The sequence below is a fragment of the Gopherus evgoodei genome, chromosome 19, assembly GCF_007399415.2.
Source record: "Gopherus evgoodei ecotype Sinaloan lineage chromosome 19, rGopEvg1_v1.p, whole genome shotgun sequence".
NCBI classification, from domain to species: Eukaryota; Metazoa; Chordata; order Testudines; family Testudinidae; genus Gopherus; species Gopherus evgoodei.
The window spans coordinates 21,350,636-21,364,488 of record NC_044340.1 but is presented as its reverse complement, the minus strand read 5'-3'; the positions used below and the strand labels follow the sequence as shown (position 1 = coordinate 21,364,488).

General features: G+C 50.1%; 1 protein-coding gene across 3 annotated transcripts in view; it reads left to right on the top strand.

The window, feature by feature from the left end:
- TMPRSS13 (transmembrane serine protease 13) overlaps positions 1-13,853 on the top strand; it is an 85,817-nt gene that overhangs the window by 48,020 nt on the left and 23,944 nt on the right. For 2 of the 3 annotated variants that reach the window (XM_030538394.1, XM_030538392.1), the window contains exon 1: positions 12,234-12,380. The exons of the other annotated variant lie outside the window; for it this stretch is intronic. The gene's annotated coding sequence lies outside the window, so the exon portion shown is untranslated. Of the gene's footprint in view, positions 1-12,233; positions 12,381-13,853 lie in introns of those variants that run through there. 3 annotated transcript variants of the gene reach the window in all.

Here is a 13,853-nt window from a genome sequence, read left to right as displayed (position 1 = left end):
TGTACTGTACTAAGAGCTCGTTTTGAATAATCAAATAATGTGATATCCTGATGTGTGTTTAACTAAAGTCCAGTTACCATCCTAAAGCAGCTTGACACAAATCATGAGCAAACAGTTATATGATCTAGTAAAGAAGCAGTATTTTAGCCACCATTTTCTAACATAGTAAAATGTACAAGTAAGTAATAAGAAACTGAAAATATTAAGCTATGCACTGTGCTTAAATAAATATGAGTATAGGGCCACTCCTAGGTAGCAAAAAGAGGTCCCGCTTTGGTGTAAAGGCTCTATTTAGTAGTAAATCTACATATATCAACAAATGAGAATGCACCTTGCTATAGAAAAGAACTGAAGTACAAATGAAAAAGTTGATTAAAATCAATTATTTAAATTGCAGCTTTCCACTTGGTGATTAAATCATAATTTAAATCAATCCACCCTGCCAGGGGGAGAAATTCGGTCCCATGCAGACAGACCAGCATTGTCTAGTGCATGCAGTGACTCTTAACAATGATTTTACATAAGGGTGTGGGAATGGCCAGACTGGATCAGACTATGGGCCATCTCATCCAGTGTCCCATCCCTGACAGTGGCCGGCACCAGCTGCTTCAGAGGAAGATGCAAGAAACCCTGAAGTTATGAGATCAGCCACCCCCAGAGAGAGAATCTTTCTGACCCCCAGTTGTCAGAGTTCAGATCATGCCCTGAAGTAGGAGGTGTGATAGCTCTTCCTAAACTCTTGGTTGTGTTTAAATGTCCTGTTCTAAACATTGGGGATTTTCTGAAGACATCTTGGCATTTATGTTTTTGGCAGGGGCCACTGGGCTCTTTGGATTTCAGGGTAAAGTGTTAGGTGGCATCCTACAGCCCAAGTCAAAGTGGTCTCTCTGAGATCCTCCGAGCATATAGATCTAAGGCACTGAACAGGGGTTTCTTGCACAAGCTTGAGCTGGGGTGTGGGTCTGGCCATGCCACAGTGCCTCATTCATGCCCAGCATGCTAGGACTGATTTGGACATGTGGCACTTGCTTTGTACTTCAAGCTTTGTAAGGTCACTGAGTTTATTTGAATGCTTTGTTCGTCTATTGCAAAATGAATTCAAACCAAGCCCCTGGCTGGCGGGTTTTTCCTGCGGGTGCAGCAATCCTCATGTGATAGAGGCAGTTTCTGTTTCAGAAACTCAAGAAGAACTCAGGCAGGAGGAGAATTTCCCACCTGTGCCTCATTTAAATACACAGAATGAGACAGAAAAGGCCCAGAGAAACTGAGCAGATGTCAGCCCCAGGGTCCTCCCGTGATGGGTAACCTCAGCCAGCTCCTGGGCTGAGCTCAGGTCTCTGGCTTGCAGAACTCCACCAAGGAGAAGAGTTAACCAGTCCCATCCTGGAGCAGCAGATTGGGTCCTCTGGGGCTTTGTCCTGGGTACGTGTAAATGTCTTAAGCAATGAGGCTTCCACTGCCCTCCTCAGGAGGCAATTCCAGAACTGACTAGATGAGATCTTGAAGGCAGGAAATTTCTCTTCTGAATGTCCCCATTTTCCTGGGTATGCCCCTGCTGGCACCCTGAAGATGAGCCCCTTAAATTCAGCTCCTCACCCAGCCCAGATGTGAAACTAGCTCCTGCAAAGTGAGCCTGGAAATCCTACAGGAACATCAGGGCTTTTGCAGGGACCCAGGAGCTGAGAAATGCAGGGCAAGGTCCCAAACCCATAAGAAATGAAACGAATGGGAAAATAAACCCTGCTACCCACTCTAGAGCAGTGGCGCTCACTGTCCTAGGGCCCAGGCTGCGTACAGTGGAGTTTGTGGGTGGTGGCAGCAGGAGGGCAAAGGATGAGGCAGCAGCTGTGCACAATTCCACTTGCTACAGCGGCCCTGCTATACCCTGCTTTCTCCTGGGACTGGAGAGGGGGACGCTGCTGGTCCCCTGTCAATTCACAGTTGCCCTCTGAATCAGATCTGATCAATGCTGACTAGAGAGTCCTGCAAGGCCTGACATGAAGACGCCAACATTCCACACACTCTGCTACTTTCTGTTTCAGGCAAAACCCTTCAAACAAAAAGCCTTAGGAAGAGAAATGCAGAAGGGGGAAGCACTAGGAGAGCAGAGCATGCCGGTGATGTCCAGCCGGGCGGTGGGTTGGGAGACCTGGGGGAGGCTGTGCACAGTTTAGAAGAAAATGAAATGGACTGAAGAGAAATCGCAGTTGTGGAGCACACTCATTCTGAGAGTGCTGGTTTCACACTCCAGCCTGACACTGCAGGGCTGGAGCTTGTTTGGTAGGAAATATTGAGGGCTGCTCCTAGCCCCCCACCCCCATCCGTGGCCACTCATACACACTGGCTTCCCCAAAAATTGAAGAGAGCGCTGCTGGAGACTGTGCACCCTGTGTTCAGCAGTATGGCAGGGTTTGCGCACAAGCTGTGCTCAGAGCCAGAGGGGTCAGGTAGCTTCAGCAGTGTTCCCAGCACACGTGTTTCAGCACAGCTGTCACATGGGAGGCCTGAGATTCAGAGGTGCTTATTAAGTTCTGCGGAGCAGCAGGTGCATTCTTTCCAGATCCATCCTGTGCATTCAGCAGCACAACAGGCACCTGCAGTCCCGGGGGCCTGGGGCTGTTCAGCGGCAGGGCGAGTGCATGTGTTCCAGACATGGCTCATGCCTTCAGCAGCATCGCAGGCACGTACGTTCTGGATGTGCCTGGGCCATTTGCAAGCGCCATGCACTGCAGACGTACCCCGTATCTGCAGCTGTTCACATATGGCCTCTGGGAGTCCTCTAGTTCCACATTACACCTCCCATCTGTCTGCCCAGGACGAGCCAGACCTCCCTGAACATGGGCTCGGCGTCTTGCTACAGAGAGCTGATGTGTTAGACTAAGGAAAGAGGAGAGGACCTTGGACTCCCCTGCAGGTTAAGCTGCCCAGCCCTGTGTAGGCAGCAGACAAGAAAGACTTTGTTCTTCCTCAGTCCCGGCCCTCTGCATATCCCGCAATCATCTTCATGGGTTAACCATGTGCTGGGCTGGATCACTTCTCCATTTGCAGACTCCTCCAGCCCTCTCCCGCCGCCTACCAGGGGGTGAGAATAAACGAGGGCAGCGTGGCTGTGCCTATGCCCAGCTCCATGCTAACTGTCCTGGAGAGGGGCGTGGGGTCCGCTCAGGAGAGGACATGGGGTCACAGGCTGGGGAGGGGAAGTTTGAGGTTCATGATCATGTCAGAATATGAAAACGCTGCTGAGTTTCCCTTTCATACTTAAAGCTATTGACTAATCTCTGCTTTTACCACCTACTCCACATTTCCAACACACTGGAAAGCACTCAATGGCCCCGCAGAATGACACGAGTTTTGATAACTCACGAAGTTCCTACAAATGGCAGCCAATGTGGTTAGAAGAAGGGACAGGGAGCTGGGATTCAAGGGTCTGTTCTGGGTTATGCCACTGACTCTCTCTTGGCCTTGGGCACATCACTTCACCACTGCGTGGTTCTACTGGAGGAATTTTTGCTGCTTGCGGGGTGTTTTGTGAGATTTAATGAGCTCGTTGTTCATGCTAGCTCTGGGCAGGTGCTGCTGTCAGGGTGAATGAGGCACTGCAGAGCATTGGCCAGGGCTTAGTGTCCAGTCCTGTTATAACTGCCCAAGCAATGTGGCTTCCCCCAGGGAGTCTGTTCCCCAGCTGTTTGCTTCTCATTACTTGGAGATTTTCCCAGAGCAGCACCCTACGTTTTTCCTTTGCTGACATTCACCCAAGTTAAAAGATTAAAACTAGGAGGCCAGGGAAAAGTTTGGCTTGGCTCAAGAATCCATCAAAATATCAAAAAGCTAAAAACATCAGCCCCCCGGTGCTGGGGGAAAGTGCGGATCTATGGGCTAGTCCTGGGGAGCAGGTGCAGCTCAGGGATACGTGGGGACCAGCCCCACACTGCTGTCCCCTGCATACCCAAATGATGCCTGTTCTGTAGCAGACACAAGAGCAGGAGCTGGGTGAGCTCTGTGCTCTGCTGAGCTCTCTCCTGCTTCTGTCCAAGGAGACCCTCTGTGCTGAGGTCAGACATGACAGGCCAGGAAGCAGGTTCCACCACGGATGAGGAAGAGCCAGAATTGTCGGGTGGTGGCAGGCCGCCTTGTTGGCTGGCACCAGGCTCTGCTGTTACTTGTCCCCCCATTTGTCTGTCCGTTCATCTGTTGTATTGTGAGCTCTCTGGCCAGAGCCTGATGCACTGGGGCCCCGATCTCTGACAGGGGTCCTGGGGTGCCACAGCAAGAGAGCTAACAGCAATGAGAACCAACCTGCAACTCTCCCTAGCGCCTCTGAGTGTGACCCTCACTCCATCCCTCTCCCCACAAAATGTAACAACCGGTCTGAAGAGGACCACGCAGGGACCGAGTCTCACAGTGAAATGCCAAGTTACAGGATAGTGCTGCCGCTCAGCACTGTAAAAACAGAAGTGCAAAAATATATTCCCCAATGATCACATTTTCAGTGGAGTCCACTGAGTTGCCTTCTGCCCCCCATGGGGACTGTTTTGTTTAATTGGGATGACTCATTTTCCCGTTGTGGGCCCCCTTGTCTCACCAGAAGCAGGTGCCTCCGTCTCTTTAACGAAATGTCGGTGCAGCAGAGGAGTTTGCCCAGGATGACCCCAGGTGCGCACTGTTGGGGTCTGAACGGGCATCGCATAGCATGGGCTTTGCAATAATACCTGCTCAGGAAGCTGGGGAAGTTACTGCTCTGGCTTGAGGTTTTGTTTCATGCTGGCTGTTCACAGGGTAATGCAGCAGCAGATAGAGCCATGGGAAGCGCTTTCAAACCAGAATGGCTAAGGCTTCCTCTTGTCCTTTTGTAAATACCATGGGCCCAGAGAATGCAGCGGGGAGCCTGACCCTGCAGCACTCACTGCTGAGTTGGATGGCTGTTGCTCAAAGCTATTTATGTTACTAACGTGTTGGTTACACAGCCGTGTTAGCATGTGAAAATGCAGCTGGGGCAAGTGAACAAACTGTGAGGAGTCCGCAGATCGCACGGAAAGGTGCTAGGGATGAAGTTGGTTAAAGAGTTTTGTGTGACTTGTTGTTTCCTTATTTGGCTTTGTAAAAATCATTCTTGGAGTTGCCCCATGGTGAGTCTGTAAATCATTCTCAGAGGCAATGGGCGAGGTGAAGAGGAACCCAAGTGCTGGCAGGCACACGGACAGGCCAAATGCAGATCTGGTATACGCATGTGCAAATTCACTGGCATTGCACAGCCACACAGCAGGCCTGACAAGCTCCCTCCAGCTTTACACAAACAACAAAGTGTGAAAACAACAAATGTAGGGGCAGCAAAACAAAATGAACCCCAGAGTCACGATGGCACAGGAAGACAAAGGTGCATGTACTCTACATCCATCCGCCTTGTCAGACACAGTGTTTGAAATGCAGTAACAGCCAGAGCAGCCATTCTGCATCATCATCACAACATCCAGTCCCATCACGTGGGAGAGGGGAAGGGCATGAGCACCCTTGCAGTGCATGGGCTGCATTTGTGCTGACATATGGAATACCTGCAGCACCCAGCCCAGTGTGATCAGCAGGTGCAATGCTGACCTTTAGAATGTGTGACCAAACCCTCAGAAAAGGACACTATGGCAAGAGCTTCTGAGACGACAGCTGGGAAGGAGCTAGCGTTAATTTCCTTCCCGCCTAGGCAGCTGTTCATTACCTGGGCCGCTACCTTCACCATTTATGATGCCAATACACTGCTGTTAGGAGCTGGTGTTGCAGGGGCCCCAGGTCTGCACGAGGGACTGAGTAAAATGCTAGTGGTGCATGCCCTGGTGCCACATGATGTGGAGAACAAGTTGTGTTCTGCTGACTTCAGCGTGCCTGAGTGAGAGGAGCTGCATCCCCCTGTATTGCGCACCTAGGCAGCCTCCCCCATCCCTGCCACCAAACAGGAATCTGTCCTGCTGTTTCCCTCGCTCATTCTCCGAACTGACACAGACCCTGGGTTTCCTCTCACTCCACAGGACTCACTTCCCTCACCCCGGGTGACATGGCAAAGCTGTGTTAGTTTGGGCGGGAATGTGCGAGTGGAGAAGGATGATGACCGAGAGACTTCTGAAGCAGGAAGAATAGCAAATATGGCAGGTGACCCGCTTGGTTTAACACTGAAATCTTTAGTGAGCTTAAACACAAAACGGAAACTTACAAGAAGTGGAAACTCAGACAGATGACCAGGGAGAAGTATAAAAACATTGCTCAAGCATGCAGGGGTGTAATCAGGAAGGCCAAAGCAGGTTAAGGACTATTTAGAAAAACTGGACATGCCCAAGTCCATGGGGCCGGATGCAGTGCATCCGAGGGTGCTGAGGGAGCTGGCTGATGTGATGGCAGAGCCATTGGCCATTATCTTTGAAAATTTGTGGCGATTGGGGGAGGTCCCGAACGATTGGAAAAAGGCAAATATAGTGCCCATCTTTAAAAAAGGGAAGGAAGATGACCCAGGGAACTACGGACTGGTCAGCCTCACCTCAGTCCCTGGAAAAATCATGGAGCAAGTCCTCAAGGAATCCATTTTGAAGCACTTGGAGGAGAGGAAGGTGATCAGGAACAATCAGCATAGATTCACCAAGGGCAAGTCATGCCTGACTAATCTGTTTGCCTTCTGTGAGGAGATAACTGGGTCTGTGGATGAGGGGAAAGTGGTGGATGTGATATACGTTGACTTTAGCAAAGTTTTTTATACCATCTCCCCCAGTGTTCTTGCCAGCAAGTTAAAGAAGATGGGCTGGATGAATGGACTGTAAGGTGGATAGAAAGCTGGCTAGATCGTCGGGCTCAACTGGTAGTGATCAAAGGCTCGATGTCTAGTTGGCAGCCAGTATCAAGTGGAGTGCCCCAGGGGTTGGTCCTGGAGCCGGTTTTGTTCAACATCTTCATTAATGATCTGAATGATGGGATGGGCTGCACTCTCAGCAAGTTCGCAGATGACACTAATCTGGGGAGAGAGGTAGATACGCTGGAGGGTAGGGATAGGATCCAGAGGGATCTAGACAAATTAGAGGACTGGGCAAATGAGGATGAACAAGGACAAGTGCAGTGTTCTGCACTTAGGACAGAAGAATCCCATGCACTCCTACAGGCTGGGGATCGACTGGCTAAGCGGCAGTTCTGCAGAAAAGGACCTGGGGATTACAGTGGATGAGAAGCTGGATATGAGTCAACAGTGCACCCTTGTTGCCAAGAAGGTTAACAGCATATTGGGCTGCATTAGTAGAAGCGTTGCCAGCTGATCGAGGGAAGTGATCATTCCCCTCTATTCAGCACTGGTGAGGCCACATCTGGAGAATTGTGTCCAGTTTCGGGCCCCCCACTACAGAAGGGATGTGGACAAATTGGAGAGAGTCCGGCAGAGGGCAATGAAAATGATTAGGGGGTTGGAGCACATGACTTACAAGGAGAGGCTGAGAGAACTGGGCTTATTTAGTCTGCAGAAGAGATGAGTGAGGGGGGATTTGATAGTAGCTTTCAACTACCTGAAAGGGGGTTCCGAAGAGGATGGATCTAGACTGTTCTCAGTGGTACCTGATGACAGAACAAGGAGCAATGGTCTCAAGCTGCAGTGGGGAGGTTTAGGTTGGATATTAGGAAAAACTTTTTCACTAGGAGGGTGGTGAAGCACTGGAATGGGTGACCTAGGGAGATGGTGGAATCTCCTTCCTTAGAGGTTTTTAAGGTCAGGCTTGACAAAGCCTTGGCTGAAATGATTTAACTGGAGTTGGTCCTGCTTTGAGCAGGGGGTTGGACTAGATGACCTCCTGAGGCCTCTTCCAACCCTAATCTTCTATGATTCTATGATGGGGAGTGTCTGTGCAGGTTCTACAGCTGTGCAGTGGGAGAGGTCAGGCTGAATGGTCATCATGGTCCCTTCTGGCATTAAAGACTAGGAAATTGTGCCTTGCAGTTAGAGGCTGGGTGGGCAAGGGGCCCACACATACATCAAGCAGCCTTGATTCTCATTATTAATAATAATCGTTTATGGAGTTATTGCACTTTAAGTCAATATTTAGGAAAGTCCTTCCATAGGTCAACAAGCACAAGAGAATTTCATCTTTATTTTCTTTGTTACAACACAGAAAGAATTTAGGCAGGTTGAAAAACTGCTGTGTGCCTAATAACCCATCCTGTCTGCTGCATCTCTAGACATCTGTGAAATGGCAACAGCCAAGGACATGGGAGATGACTGTATTGATTATTGAATGTTATATATATCTCCATGGGTTTGGTGGTTATTGTGCTGCTGACTAACAAGTACTAAACAGTAATTAGAAAGGTCAGTCAAGCTTTGGCTGCAGGAACCAAAGACAATGGCTTTAGAGAGTAGGTGTTAGCTCCTTTGCTGATCACCTTCACCACTCAGAGCAGGAAACCTGCCATGGCAATGATTGCACTTTGGGGACAAATGCAGCAGCACCATAAAAACTGATGGAGGGGACATGCAGGAAAGCAAGTCCCCTTGGGTCAGATCTCAGCAGGGGAGGGACAGCTTAGCTCTGATGGGCCCTGTTGGGTCAGAGCTGCATAACGGCTGAAGACAGGAACTTGGGGCAACTGAAACTGCAGAAGGAATTGAGCAATTGCAGGATGCAGTAACCTAGTGGAATTTGGCCAGGGAATCTTGGTTAACCCCTGACTCTTCCTAAAGTGCCAGGGACCTTCAGTGACCACGAGAGGTCTGGTTCTGAGTTTGATGGGAATGAATTGTCTGCGTCCTGGGAAAAGCTGTCTCCTTGGTGGGGATTGCTTGGGCACTGACTCAGTGGAAAGAGTGACACTGAATCACCAGTCCTACTTCTTCAGATAGCCTGCACCTTCCTGGTACTCTCTCATGCAAGGACTGTCCATGCCAGTTTGTGCCAGAGCTGATATGATCACAGAACGATTAAGATCACAGCCTGTGGTTGTGTGGCTTCCAGCTAAGTCAGAGAAACATTAACTGACTGAGGATAGTCAATTACTGCTCTCTATGGCAATGCAGCCTAAGAAGCAGTAACCTGCCCGGGAGGCAAGTTACACATTGAAGAGAAGCTGAAGGCTTTGGCTATCTCTAAGGCTGCAGTTCTTTCACGGAGGCCATTTTCCAACTGACAACACAAGGTGCTTCGTTCTAATTACAGTGCATCTTAGCTCGGAAACCTGCATGCTGGTCACACGCCTGCCCTCCCGCCCCAGCACCCGTAGCAGGGAGTGGCATCTGGGGTTTTAGACAGTGGCAGGAACGCAGGGGGACTGTCATGGGCAAAGTTCTAGGCTTCTCTACTACAACTAAGAGCTGGGTAAAAAAAAGCCATTTGAGGCAGGGATTTCAGATTAGGACTTAAAAAGTCATATCCAGCTCACATTCTTCCATTTCAAAAACTGTTTGTGATCAAATTTTTGTTTTCCAAAAACTGAAACCTGGCAATTTTTAATGAAGACTGACAGTTTTCACTGACAAACATTTGGTTTCCAGTTTCTCAAGGAAAAAACAGGAAACGTCAAACAAAATTAAAATTTTCCATGAAATTGCTTGGTCCAAAAGCCATTTTACATATACATTTTTTTTTTGAAAAAAACAAAAAACAAAAACCCCTGCTCAGCTCTGCTCTACAGTTCTTGTGAATCAGCACAATCCCAGCTGTGCATCATGGACGAGGAAGTTCTGTATAACCTGTGAGCAAGCCAGAGGCCAGCCCCTATGGTAGCTGAGATGACTGCAGGATTGGCATTCAGATCATGTGGAATTCCCACTCCTGTACAGCTGAGCCATGGGGCTAGAGGGAACCAGGATGGTTGACTGAGTTTGCAGAATCATATGAGCCACATATGGGGGATCAAAACCAAAGAGAATGTTCATGGCAATCCCTGCAGGGAGAAACCCTCTGTGGCTTTCCTCTACACTTCGGAGACCCTGGCTCCATCCCCGACTTTCCAGTGAGAGCCCTTCGGGTGGGTCGGGAGCCCAATGAAAAGAGAGTTTCAGTGTGAATGGGAGGGAGGAACCATGTGAAAATGGCATCACAAAATGGGACTCGGGGACCCTGACTCCTCACCCTCTTGCTCCTGCATTATCATCATTTCCATCATTCTCCCCCCACTTTGCACTGCTGTAAGTAACTCCAGAAGGGGCAGGCAGTGGGGGAATCTGGCCAACTGAGTGTCAGGAAAGGGTCTGAAGGGCTGCCATTAGCTGGCTCCCTGCTCTAGCCATGCAGTGTTCGCCCTTCCTCCTGAAAAGAGGGCCAAGATCACACAGTGACATGGGAGCGACTCTTCTCCTTGCAGCGCGGCCAGCCCACTGCTCCCTGGGAGGGACAACGCCTCCTCGGCATGTGGAGTCGACAGGTCACTCTCCTAATGTCCTGTTGCAGCAGAGATTGGTCACCCCTGTTCTTCCTGCTGCTGTCATAGGACGTTGCTAGGTGACACGGTTTGTACCTTTGTCAGAAATGGGCCATCACATCATTCCACAGGAGCCAGGGTAGTAAATATTGTCATTGAAAGATTAAACTAGCAGGAAGGTTCACAGGCAGCAGCTACCCATTGAGTTCCGTTTTCTCCTCCATGTAACCACCCGGCTCGTGACAGCTGCGGCTTTGGGAGTGACAGAGAAATGTGGGTCGGGGCAGGGAGGAGTCCCTTGACAAAATCTCCCAAGAGATAAGGGCCCTGATTCTCCTCTGCAAGCTGCTCCTGTGTTTATCTCTGGATGAAAGGTGTGGGAAGGAGCCATGTTTGTGTCTTCCATATTCTGGGGCAGTAGGAGTGTGATGAACTGGGAATGTTCTTAATGTTTTCTCGGAATACTGTGTTGGTGCCTCAGTGTCCCCTAGGCAGTTCTTAAGTATCTGGCAAAGAAAAGGGCCAGTGCACCTAAATGCCTGACCCTCTGTCTCTTAGCAACTGATGGCCTGGGCCCCTCCTCTGCAAAGGTGCCAGCTGAAGGTGTTGGAGACAAAGGGATCAGGTGACCTCCTGGCCTGGGAAAAGGGCTGAGCAGAGAGGAGGGGCTGGGAGGGGTGGTTAGTCTGGAGCTGGCTGGGGACGAGGAGTGAAGTGCAGACGTGGGGGGTCTGGTTCACTGCCCCCAAGAATGGACCTGGCCGAGGGGTCCGGTTCGCTGTACCTACAAGCTCTGTTTTAGACCCTGTTCCTGTCATCGAATAAACCTCTGTTTTACTAGCTGGCTGAGAGTCACGTCTGACTGCAAAGTGGGGGTGCAGGACCCTGTGGCTTCCCCAGGACCCTGCTGGGGTGGGCTCGCTGTGGGAAGCGCACGGAGGGGCAGAGGATACTGAATGCTCCAAGGAGAGACCCAGGAGGTGAAGACGTATGAGCTTCTTGCCCTGAACAAGTCTGCTCCAAGGGAGAGGAGGCTCCCCAAAGTCCTGACTGGCTTGGTGGGGAGCAGTTCCAGAGCATCGCCCGGTGACTCCGTGACAAGGAGGGCCTGCCCAGTCCCCTGGCGTAACTGAGAGCAGTCTCAGGGCTGTTCTAATGTATACTCTGTTTCCCATGGCCCCCTGTGGATTGTGGACAGCCAGAGGTCTGTGTCCCGTAACTGGAAACCTCAGCTTGGTCTGCACTGCTGTGCAGGAGCTGGGCCCTTTTCTCCCAGGATGGCAAGAAGCGATCGGGCTAAAAGGCGTGACATGGCAGCACCTGCTTTGTGTCCTCTGAGTCACTCTCCAGCTAGGAGCCTTAGGAGTGTGACCTCACTCCCATGGGAGTTGACTTGAAACTGGGCAGCTCTCAGGGGAAAGCAATTAAGGACTGGGGAGGATCGGGGCGGCTCTGAGCTCAGGGAGAACATTTGCGAGTCATTCAGTGTGAGCCTTGCCTCGAACAGACAATCTCTGAAGGGAACAAAACCTCCAAGGGTCCCACAGACTTTGAGTGTCACTGCCCATAACAGATCACCTGGCTCCTCACTAGGAATGTCCGGGAGTTGTTCTTCTAGAAAGATACGTCCGACACTGTGGTGAGAACTAGGAACCTGCCAGGTTCCACCTAAGTTTTTGTTGCCTCTGTACAGACACCCCTGCCCAGCTGTCAGGAGCAGGCAGGACTGGCTGATGGGCCGGTATGTAAAAGGCAGATATTTATACACTACGTACGGGGTAGTTGGAAACAAACAGGCAGCAGAGCTGAGTGACAGGTCAGGCCGGTTTTCCTCTGTCAATTACCCTGGCAGTTACCACACAGGTGTGAGCACGGACAGACTTCCTGTTCCATTCCCATTGAACTGCCTGCTCAAGTTGGATAGGACGATCTCCAGAAAACCCTGGACTTGGCGTCACTCTGATCCTCAGACTCCAGCCCTGGTGGCGGCCATGGAACGGGACAGCTATCTGGTAAGCTTGCTGCTCCAGCTCCTTGCAGAGCCAGCAGTGCAGGGAAGTAGGCTCCCTGAGATTGGGGTTTAATTAACAAGCTGCTTTCTTTGCATGTGATGGGTAATTTCTGTGGGGGGAACCTGGGTTTGTTCCTCTGTCCTCTCTGTAGGACGTTCCTCTCCAGGCAGCATGTTTGTAACAGATGGGAGAATTCAGTGGGGTAGGGAGGGAATCATGACTTCTGGGTTCTATTCCCTGACACCGACCATCACTGCTCTGCAGTGGGAGGAGTTTTGCCCATTGCTAGACAGTTGGTAGTGTCATCATGACTATGTTAATACACCATTTATCAGGCACCAGCAGTGCTATGCAAACGCACAAAAAAGCCAGCCCGTTTCCACTCTAGCTCAGAGAAAGGCAGATGAGTTCAGAGGCTAACAGCAGTTTGGGTGATGATCCGGGGAATAGGAAAGAAGAAGAGCAGATATTTAGGCAGCTCATTTCAACTAGTTCAAAACCGCATGTGTTGTTTGGTCTGCCACTGATCTCATTCCTCTCAGATGACTGCTACTGAAATGATTCCTGTGACTTTCTGTTTCTGTTTGTTTCACCGTACCGTAAGGCCCTTTGCTGGTGTCCTTTCATTTTTGATTAAACACCCACTGTGAAGGTGCAGACAATTTCTAACTGTCTCTTGTATCTGCCTTCCTGTCCTTGTTTGATTCTGAACACTGGGCTTTGGTCTATGCTGTCCCTCTGCGGTGGGTCTCCCTACCCGGTGAGCGTCCTGTTAGGGACATGGCAGACTGTCTCTCACTTGCAGTCTGTAAGTCAAGCTGGGATTTCTTTTGAAAAGATTCACTATTGCTCAAGCGAAAGTTCTGGACTGAGGCAGGAATTACTGGGTGAGGTTCTCTGGCTTGTGCTGAGCAACAGGGCAGCCTGGATTTTACCATAATGGTCCCTTCTGGCCTTAACATCTATGAATCTATGGTGCTGACATGTTCCAGTTTTAATTCAAAGATTAAAACTGGAAATGGGCAAATAGTTGTTAAAGTGCTGCCTGTGCATATCTCCCCCCCACATCCCATCTCCATCAGCAGGACACATATTGAGAATCAATAACTGTCAAGAAATCGGTTCGAAAAATATCAGGAAATTCAGCAGAAAATTAGTCTACCAGCTCTACTTCAAACCTATTGGGCTCAATCCTCCACTGAGTCGAAGGTGCTAGACAGATTGACAGCAGCAAGGATCTGGCCCATTAGTTTTCTAGCTTCTCTCCTCATTGTTTCTATCCCAGCATTTTGTGCATGATTCAGGCCCTGCAGCAGTGACCTCAGCAACACGTTTGGCTCAAACCACGCACACACTTGTGCATTACTCAGCACACATTTTCAGTGGCCAGCAACTCTCACTCCATGTTGTCTGAGTCACAGAAGACAGCACGAGCCCCTTGTGCTACTTAAGTCCCACTTAAACCTTCCTTTG